We start from the raw sequence: 11155 nt of genomic DNA, 5'->3' as shown, positions 1-11155 counted from the left end.
CATACGCACATGACTTGTTGAGTCCATTCAGTGTTGCTCATACCTATGTGTTTAGGAATGGCCTCTTGGGATTGGATAAGCTATCAGAAGGTTCATTCCTGGACAAGACTCATTTTCCTTTTCTTAGCAGCCCTCAATTGCCTCTATCTCTTCATCTAGGGGTGAGGTCTTGTGAGATTTGTTCCTCTTTCATTATACAAGGCTTGTTTAGGCAGACATATTGCTGAGGTTTCACAGGGACGTATCCCTGTCATATACAGAAAAAACTGTCACATAGCAGATATATTGGTCCTCTGTATCCTTTTCTGAGATGTACCCTGAGCCTTAGGTGTAGGAATTCTGTTGTAGATGTATGAGCTGGGCAGTGAACAGTCAGGTATTCTCGTAGACCTGCTGCGGACTTCTGTGATAGTCTCTCCCCACTGCAAAAGGAAGGTTCTAGAGCTACACTAACCCGTGGCCACAAGAAAAAGTATTTGGAGTGCGACTGGGAATTACATTGACTTAGGAAAGTGGCAGTAGTGCGTTCTCCATGGGGGTTCATGATGCCATCAGCCACAGTAGCTGGCTAAGTTAACACTATTGGGCAAGAATTCTCTTCTATTGAGTGGAAACTTAGGCTATTTATTACCCCCGAGATAAGTGCCACTATTGCATGCCTGGGTATATCTTATCCTGCTGGTCACTGTTGTGATTTGTAGCTTTACAGCTGAGTAGGGTTTTTGATTGCTATTCTCCTCTGGTAGCATCCACAGCACAGGATGTTTTGAGAGCTAGTCCTAAGGCAGATTTCAGATTGATTCCTTCAAGGCCTAGGTTGGAAGTGTATGGTGACTTAAGAAATAAGGGCTTACTTTAAAGTTCTGGTTGGCCTACATTGTTCTGGGATTTTCCCAAGCTCCCCTAACTGCTAAGTCAAAGGAAGGTTCTTCATGCCTGGCACCCTGGGTTTTTGATAGACAATTGCTCTTGGGGGAACACTCTAACCCCAAGTGATGTTACTTCATTTGTATTATTTGTATGTTCATACACATATATTTCTATATATTATGTAAGTATTTTTAGGTTAAAAATAAAATGATTCCCTATTTTTTCAATTATCCTTAGTATTCTTTATCCCTCCTTTCTCTCAGTATTCTTAATAACCAAAATGAAAGCCAACACTTTTTAACCATTTCTTGGCTAAATATTACCTTATTAGTTACTGCCTATTAAATTAATGTAATTTCCTCTGCTTTGTTAAGTGTTTTTCTTTTTTTTAATTTTCATATATATATATATAATCTAGTGTTTAATGAAGGTTTTTGTTTATCTATTAGGTAACATTTCTGTATTTGTTTCTTTGCAAGCTGAATTATATAGTTCTTCTAAAGTATAATTAACTTTCTTTGGAAAGATTTCAGTTTTATTCTACAGGTTAGATTTCAATGTTCTGATATTTCATTCAGAATTTTTGAATTTTAATTCAAAAGTGAAATTGGCTTGTGATTTTTTTATATCATGTTTAAGGCTGACTAAAATAAAATTGAACATAAAATTGAGCTTTAAAATGTCCCATTTAAATTTAATACTGATGACAGAAAGTGGTCTGTGTGGTTAAAAACTAAGACACACTGATGCACAGATGCTTGTTTTATAGAGAAACATCTTCAATTTTCTAAACTGTCTCTTTGTCTTGGAAGGCATAGGTAACATTGTTCAAAACGTAGATTATGGTAATCACAGGTAAAAATATCACTAGAAGTGCTGACGGTAAACTTGAGTGTGCATCAGCCACTGAATGACCAACTGAGCAGTCTCAGAGTGACTGACAGACACAATCAGATTTGGTGCCCTCTGTATATGCACTAGTTAGTTTCATCAACTTGATAGTCCCTAAATAACATGGAGAGAGAGTCTTGGTGAGGGATTGTCTACCTAGATCAGGTCAGCCTGTTTGCATATCTGTGGGGAGCCATCTGAATGACATTGACTGATAAGGGAAGACTAGACCCACTGTGAACAGTGCTATTCCTTGAGTTTGGACTCTAGGTAAAAGTGGGGAAGTTATCTGAGAACTAAACATGCAGACATTTGTTCTCTCTTCTCTACTGTGGATGTGTTGGGAATGGGTGTTTTAAGTCCCAGCTACACTTTAATTCCCTGCTATGATGAACTATACCTTGAAATTGTGAGCTATTAATAAGTTTTGAGGTAATAAACACTTTCTTCCCTAAGTTTGGTGAGGGAATTTAATCACAGCAATAGAGATGAAACCAGAGCAGGTTGTAATGTAACATTAAGTATTTTTCCTGCTCTTGGCCTCCGCAGAAGAAGCTAGATGACGAAAGGAACATCATCCTTTGCAAAGCGCGCAATAAGATGCACATGTTGTGCTGCCCTGTGGCTCTAAGGCCCACCACCTTCAGAAGTCCACCTGTGGCAAGTGTGGCTACCTGGCCTCACGCAAGAGAAAGTATAACTGGGAGTGCCAAGGCTAAGAGACGAAACACAACCGGGACTGGGAGGATGAGGCACCTGGAAATTGTCTATTGAAGATTCAGACATGGATTCCGTGAAGGTACAACACCCAAACCCAAGAGGGCAGCTGGTGCAGCATCCAGTTCATCTTGAGGAATTTCACTCAGTCATAAAATAAATGTCTAGTTTCAAAAGCAAAAAGGAAAAAAAAAGTATTTTTCCCTAACACCTCCATCCAAAACTCTCACACCAAGGCTTACATTTTCATTTGAAAATAATACAGAAAACAGAAAAATTTTACACCATAATTAAGAAATCAGAAAAATCCATAATGACACATCTTGAGAATGAACTCAGCTTCTTTGGGAGCTTAAGGAATCACAGGAGGAAATGGAAAGGAATTATGAAATAAGGGCAAAGCACATATCTGATGGCTGAGAGGGCTTGAGGAGGCCAGCAGCTGGATTTGTGCAATACCATGAAACTCTTCCTAACTTGGCCAGGTATAACTTTTGTTATAGTTATGTACCAAAAAGTCCATACTTTTAGAGAATTTTTCAAAATTGTGTAAGAGTGATATATACATTGCTTTAATTTTGGAAATAAAAAGATGATTGTGGGGCATGTTCTTTGTATGTGTGATAGAGCAAGTTTTTTTCTGATTTGCATGTCACTTTTAGTGACAGCTTTTGTTTAAACATCTTAAGATGGTGACATTTATTCTTGTATTTGTCTTAAGTTTTATTTAATTTTTGTTAGAAATGTTTTTAAACAATTGTATTAATCTTTTCATCATAATATTTTTAAGTTTTTATTTGTGTGTGAGTATGAGTCTGCATGAGTTTCTGTGTACCATGTACATGCAAGATCCTACAAAACAGAAGAGGGTGCCAGATCACCTGGAACTAGAGTAGCAGGTGATTGCACATCACCATCTGGTGCTGGGATCAAAACCTGCATCCATTACAAGAGCAATAAGTACTCAACTATTGAGCCACATCTCCAGCCACTCAAGTTACCAAAATTCTTGTAACTTTACTTGACTATGCATCTAAATTCTATTTAAATTGTGAATATGCATATGTACATATATGTATATTTATAATGTGGGTGTGAGTATGGGTATGTGCACGTTAGTCAGGTTTCTGTGGAGATAAGGGACATAGATCCCTCTAGAGCTGGAGTTACAGGTGGTTCTAGCACTCAAACCTAGGTGCTTGGAACAGAACTCCACTACAGGCTTAGTACATGCTTTTGACAGATGAGTCATCTCATAAAGTGTTTGAGGACGAGACTTTGCTTGATATATTTCAGGTACCTAATATTTTTAAATTCTATATTTTACATATGAACCAAATTATCTGTGGTTGCTTAGCTATTCTTAAAGAACTTTCTTTAACTGATCACTAAAATCTAAACTGTATGTGTTGATGGACTACAACATGCTTCAGTGCATGGATATTTCATGTGATGCTTACATTGGTAAACACATCCACCTCCTCAGACAGTTTTCATTTCATTACAGTCAAACCCAGTTCCCATTTTAAATCTCATTAATGCCTTTTAACCCACGGTGTCCTCAATGGTAAGCAATCTGAACAATTACGTTTTTTCTGTTTATGGCAAATATAAAATGCAATAGTGTTTCCAATCTTTCTTGTTAAACTATTTGAAATTTTTGCCTATGTGTTTCTTTCACTGTATTGTGTCCTCGTTTTGATTTATTGTCATTGGTAATATAGTCACCCTTATTTCTGTCTTACTTTGAGCTAAAAATTGTCCCTCCTCCTATATGTTGTTGCTGGTATCTTTCTTCTCTGCTTTTGAATAAATTGAATCTGTTTTCTCATTACAAACTTCCTTTTTCTTAAGATTCTTTTCTACATAAAGATCCACTAGGAAATTCTTAGAATTGATAAACCTTTCAGCAAAGTGCCACAGTCTCCCCCAAAATGCAGAGATGATCCTGGGAAAGAAAGCAGAAAGATTGTAACAGCCAGAGGTGGAGGAGGACCAGACCAACACAGTATATCCTCAACATGACTGGATTGTGATTGCTTGCAAAGAATCAAGCCAGTCAATATTCCAGCACAGATGGGGAGGATTCATAAGTGCATTCTAATGACCATAATACTGTAACACTCTAAGTTCTGAGAGTGTGAGTAAGGTAAAAATACAGGCAGCATTTTAGTTGGTTTTCTAATTTCAATGAAATAGTATACCATTGCACAAGATCTTATACCTTCAAAAGCATCAGTGAGCTGTTAAATTCAAAAAGGGAAGATTCATTCAATTGCTTCATGCAGCTTGGAACCTAAGATAACATGTTAACTTTAGAATATTCTGTTCTGTTCACATTGTTTTAACATTAAAATTATACATGCACATGTATTGACTATGGTTGTCCATTTCTAGGAATTTGGGTATTCTTGTTGAAAAAAAGCAGCCTATTTTAAGATTTTATTTTACATATTTTATTTTTATTTTGAGGGGAATCCAAATATCAACACCATGAACTTAAATTCCTATGGCTGCCAGAACTGACAGAGAATATTATCAAGGCAGAGCCAAGTTCACTCAAGACTGTCTACGGCGCTCTTATAGCTATAGACAAACCAAAATATTGACAAGATCTTCTCAAAACAGCATGTATAACTTGTAGCTGAAATAAGCCTGATGTAAGAAAGAATACAGATGGCAGTATAATCATAGGCTGGGTCTATGAGATGCCAAAGAACCCATTCAGAAGTGAAAGGCTCAGTAGATCAGTTGGTGGGTTTTGTGTATATGCTGCCAAGCAGCAGACTTTACTGACTTCACAGAATGGACAGGCTCTTTGACTCTACTTAAGCAGATGTTTCTCTATGATATAGGATCATTATAACTTGTCATATCTATAACTCAAATAAGTTCTTTGAATAATGAACTCATTCCCTGCTTCAAAAGAACCAGAAAGTTCCTTGGTCCCCACCCTTTCTCTGAAACTCATTCCTATAGTTCATCCTCAGATTTTCCATCTTATCCCTAGACCTACCACATGGTCCCCACCATGAACTTCTGCCTCACCCCATATGGACTCTAAAGGAAGGCAGACAAGTGGTGATAGACCAGAACTATGGGCCATGGAAATCTTCCCTCCATTGTTTTTGTCCAAGTATTTTTTCATGAAATGCAGCAAGCATTGAGAGACAGATAGAAATAGATGAAATCGATGAACAAACAGAGAAATGAAAATGCATGGAAAAATACTCAGAAACTTACATTGTGAATATTAACGAATGATACATGAACATTAACTGTCTTGAGGAAGAAAATTCAGGTACCATTATGACTATTTGATTTTTCTAGTTTGTTAAAACTCATACTGGGATTTTTTTTTTTTTTTGGGTGGGTGTTGAAAGAGCATTTAGGGCATGGACAATGTGATGTATCTTCGCTCAGTATGATGGGGACCTGAAGGAGGTGCTTTGAAATCATGTAGGGACAATAAATAAAGCTTTCTAAAATGATTGATTTAAAGATGGCAACTACAACTTTCAGAAACCATGATTTCCCATGCCTTTATAGTATAAATGCCTACTACTGAGAGCAGACAGTCCCTTAAGAATGAGTAGAATGACTTGTTCACTCCATCTATGGTGATGAAAGCTTTGCTGGGTATGTTAATCTAGGCTGGCATCCGTGATCTCTTAGTGTCTGCATTGTATCTGTTCAGGACCTTCTGGCTTTCCAGAGTCTCTATTGAGAAGTGTTATTCTGATGGGTCTGCCTTTATAAGACACTTGGCCTTTTTCCTTTGCTGCTCTTAATATTCTTTCTTTATTCTTTATTCTGTATGTTTAGTGGTTTAATTATTATGTGGCAGGGCCCTCTGCATAGCAAGACAGTTGTGTAGCATGATCTGCTTGGGGGGCTCCCTGGCAGTAGGATCAGAGTCTATCTCTGGTGCATAAACCGGCCTTTTGGAACCCACTTCTATGATGGGACCCCTTGCACAGCCTTAGGGCCTCTACTAAATGTACCTCTCCAAGAGAGGCTTTACCTTCTTGTAGGAAGGAATAGGAGCTGGGTTGGGAGGGGAGGCTAGGCAGGTGGGAGGAGGGAAGAGGAGGATCTTTGGTATGTAAAATGGATAAAAAAATTTTCTTAATTAAAAAAAAAAGAATGACTAAAAATATTTTCAGGAAAAAACAAATTTTTCTAAAATTGACTATATGTATGAGCCTCTATCACTCTCTTTCCTGTAAATGTCTTGTTTATCTTATTTAGTAATCCTTTAATATTTTACATACTGTGTGGAGATTTTTCCTCAACCAAAGAGTGTACAGGAATCCAAATGATTTTTAATGTGTGGCCAGAAAAACTTTCTTACTTTGGGTAGTTTGAATGTAATTGGCCCCCATATTTTCATAGAAAGTGGCACTATTAGGAGGTGTGGCTTTGTTGGAGTGGATACGGCCTTGTTGGAGGAAGTATGCCATTGTAGGGGCAGGATCTGAGGTTTCCTATGTTCAGGATACTGCCCAGTGTGTTGCCTGCAAGATGTGGGACTCTCAGCTACTCCTCCAGCACCACATCTATCTGCATGCTGTCATGCTCCCCATCATGATGATAGTGAACTGAACCTCAGAAACTGTAGGAGAGCTACCCTAATTAAATGTTTCCTTTATAAGAGTTGCTGTGGTCATGGTGTCTCTGTGCCATGAATAATTTGGCTACTTTGATACATATAAACAAATATAGAATTAGATTAATTAGCCTTAAAACTCAACATAATAAAAACAGAATATCTTAGTATCTACTACAAAATGTAGATGTCTTGTTTGCTTTCATTGTTATGCTCATTTTGTATTTTCTTGGGCTCCTTTGTATAATTTGTATTTGTTTAATTGCTTTGATACATTCCTTTCCAGATAATTAGTTAATGAGCTTGTATGAAGCACCTACTCTATGTCAGAATTGAAACTGTATAAGGATCTTATTTAACTTTCAAACTTGTAAAGGTACCAAATGATTACATTTAAGTGAGCAGTGCTTGCTCAGATTTCTGCTCAGTATTATTACTTATATTTGTATTAAAACATAACTCTTATAGTCTTACAGTCTTGTTCCAAACTCAAGTGTATTAAAGGGCCAGTGGGTTAGATTTGTATCCACATGGACATACCGACCCATTTAAAACTATGAGTATTGCATGTTTGCAGTCTCCATTGTGGATTCTGGCTTGTGTGGAAGGGTCAAACACCCTGGTACAACCTCCATGTTGGGTTGTGGTCCTGGACTGGGAGTCACAGGAGGCTGGGTCTCACCTTCTTATGCCTTGGGGAATCCTGTCATTGTCTTCCACTTTAAAGTTATCTTCTCAGCTACAGAGGGTGGTCAGCCACAGGGGGAATGTGAGGAAGATCCAGTAGATCATGCCTGGGTGAGGAGACACATGGTCAGTAATGAAATGATTCAGGTAGCCTTTGTCCTCCAAGAGGAGTGCTCTGTGACTAATGGCAAAGGAATCTCAATCTCTCTGGCCAGTATCAGACATGTCAACGTAGTCTTGAAATCTTAGTTTCTCTTGGAAAAAAAAAAAAACAAACCCATATTTTCTTCAGTTTTCACTACTTTGGAGACCATCTGTACCAAAATATGCTATGAAGGCAATTGAAGAGGACTGACAGTTTAAGGGGAAATGAAAAATTGCTTGATGAGAGGACTGGACTTGCCAGTCAGGTCACTAAGCTCATTCATTGTTTGTCCCCATTACCATGGTATGTCTTAATTACTCTTGTCTGGCTTTCCTCCCAAGGTCACTACGTTATAGCTGGTTTTCTGTCCATTCCTCATCAATGAGCCTGTTTAGTGTTCATGTTCATTGTAATAGCCCTCGGTTGCAGAGGTGCAGCAGAAATAAAAGAGACGAAAATAACTGGAAATTTCTACAGTTGCTCCAACCTAGCTCCAGAGAGGGACTTTAGTGTAGGCTTCTTCTGGAACCTGGGAACAGAGAAGAAAGACCTTCCATTGGATTTTACTTGGAATTTCTGATGCATCCTGACTGTGCCTGGAGGTGGAAAATAAATGACCAAGACTGGTAAATATTTGCTACATATTTGGGATTTTTGAAGCAGTTATTCATTCATACTTTTGCATTTAAATCATTATTTTGCAAAACAAAAAAAAAAAGCTTAATGTATCAAATGGCAATATGAAAGAGTAGCATGCACATATGAAATGGCTTTGTTGCTGTGACAATGCTTCTCTTAGTAAAAGCAAATTAGGTGAGACCCTTTTCTAATTTGTTGCATATAATCCCAGGCAATAAAAATTTTGAAAATTAAAAAGAAAAGAACAAGGATCATCTTCAAACATCTGATCACTATTAGAAGTTTCAGGTTTTCTCTCTCACACTCATGCGCAGACCACCACCACCAATTCTGTTTAATGGTATTAGTACTGCTCTTGGACAGATATTTTATCCAGTGTCTCTATCATTAAAGCTTATAAGTAAGATATCATTGGTATCTTGTGTTATTTCTCTGTGAGAGGCTGGACAAAGTGAGAGGCATAGATGAATTCAGTTTTACAGCACTCTGTTTTAAACAAATATCACTAACTACACACACCGAATTATCACTTATTACACATCCCTCCAAATACCAAACCTATAGTTCATAAGCCACACACGTGACAGGCAATAAATATATTCCCCCTAATTTAAAATTTTATTGCAAAACACCCCCTGCACTATGTTAACCTATACTAAATCACATCCTACACCCCCAGTTTTATTGGTATTTGCCTACTTTGGGTTCAAAATTGAAAACAACACTAACTCCGATTTCTAGATATCTGCTATAATAAAAATAAAATAGAGAGAATGACCCCCTACAAGAAAAAGACCTAAAACTGCCAGAGAGATTGACTTGAACTATAATAGACAAACAGAATCAAACAAAACACCTTGGGTTTTGGGTATGCTTTCCAAAGATTTTGTGTTGTGAAAGTCAGGGTTGCTCTTCACATTTTTTGTACATTTCCAAGGCTCTTTCTGAAGCCAAGCAAGAATTGAGGTACAGATGTGGGGCTTCGCTTTCAAAGCTGGCAGGTGGTTTGCATGCATGTGAGCCACTATTGCATTAAGTACAATTTTTCTATTGAAACCATGTACATGAAGGCCAGTCCATCCTCACTTTCACAAAGGTGAAATTCCCTGGGAGGGTACACACAAGATGAGATGTGCCTGTGGCATCCTTCCCCCATCCACAGATAACAGTTTTGCCATCAACCCATAGGAACAACTTCTACAAGCCCAGCCCCAGAAGAGGCTCCCACACACTTAACCCATGATCTTCACAGGTGCTTCACTGCCTTCCAGCAGATATCATTTATTATCATGGCAGACAATGGAATATGGTGAAGATGAATGCGTGGCGGTCATGTTCCATTTGCCAATGTGAATTATCCTCCAATTCTACTCCTCTAGTCATGGTGGTCTCTGAGTGGCCCACTTTGAAAAAGAGTCTGAAGCCATTAGAACAAAAAGCACTGGAAAGGCTTCGGCTGCTAAAGGCTACATCTGGGCTCAGCAACATGCATACTAATAACATCATTACGGCCGAGTGGTTTGGAGAGCGTGTTTACTTTGTTGTGGTTGCCGTCACCTTCTACAGCTGAATTGTTAATATGTGGTTTTAAATTCAAATAGCACACAGGGCTAATTTTCTTGTATTTGCCCAAAAAATTAGGTTACATAGTTCATCTAATTCTCCCTCCACTTTTCGATGTGTGGGTGGTACTCCTTGTAGAGAGGACTTCTTTTCCATGACATTGAACTTGAACCTGACTGACCTTTCTATAATGAGTGAATTGAAAACATCTCCCCTTGGAATGTGGCTTGTAGATACTGGCTATGCCAGTTTTTCTGCATTTGATGAATTAAAGGGGCAGAAGCTTTTTCACAGACCTAGGCTGGAGGAGTTTCTTTTTTAACAGGGTTAAATGTAGGAAGAAGTGAGGGGATGGAAGGAAGGAAGGAAGGAAGGAAGGAAGGAAGGGAGGGAGGGAGGGAGGGAGGGAGGAAGGACAGGAGGGGGAAAGGGAGGGAGGGAGGAAGGAAGAAGGAAGGAAGAAGGAAGGGAGGAGAGAGGAAGGGAGGGAGGGGGAAGGAAGGAAGGAAGGAAGGGAGAAAGAAGGAGGAAGGAAAGAAGGAAGGAAGGAAGGGATGGAGGAGAGAGGGAGGGAGGGAAGGAGGGAGGGGGAGGAGGGAAGGAGGGAGGAGGAAGGAATGAAGGAAGGATTTTAAAATCATTTCACAAAGAGCTCGGCTTCAGGAGAAACTGTCAGTGAATCAGGGTAAGGTCTGGCTTGTCTTAGGAGCACTGAGTTTGTCTTGCAGTAACATCATCATCATCTTATTTTATTCCCCCATCTATTTAAATATTTAAGAAAGAGCCTGCCACTTTAAAGTCCTGGGTGTTTTAACAAATATTTAAGTAACACATTTGATATTTGTCCCTTTCAACCCAGATAGCCACATTTACTCTTCATTGTTCCTTCTTAAATCATTCCTCCCCTGCCTAAAATCAAAGTTGCAACAAGAGACTTGGGATCAGAGCTACTCCTATAGTCCATCAGTAGATTTCTTCTATGTGTTCATAGCCCATGGATTCATTCATGCTTCTTCATTTTTTTTTTTTTAAGG

The 11155-nt window shown here is 38.6% G+C and overlaps 1 pseudogene; it reads left to right on the top strand.

Annotated features, from left to right (window-relative positions):
* Positions 1-2320: 2320 nt before the first annotated feature.
* LOC118592360 lies at positions 2321-2613 on the top strand (annotated as a pseudogene).
* The last annotated feature ends 8542 nt before the right edge of the window (positions 2614-11155 follow it).

Source organism: Onychomys torridus, chromosome 10, assembly GCF_903995425.1.
Source record: "Onychomys torridus chromosome 10, mOncTor1.1, whole genome shotgun sequence".
Classification (NCBI taxonomy): Eukaryota; Metazoa; Chordata; class Mammalia; order Rodentia; family Cricetidae; genus Onychomys; species Onychomys torridus.
The sequence above is the reverse complement of the archived record's forward strand: the minus strand, read 5'-3'. Positions and strand labels throughout refer to the sequence as shown.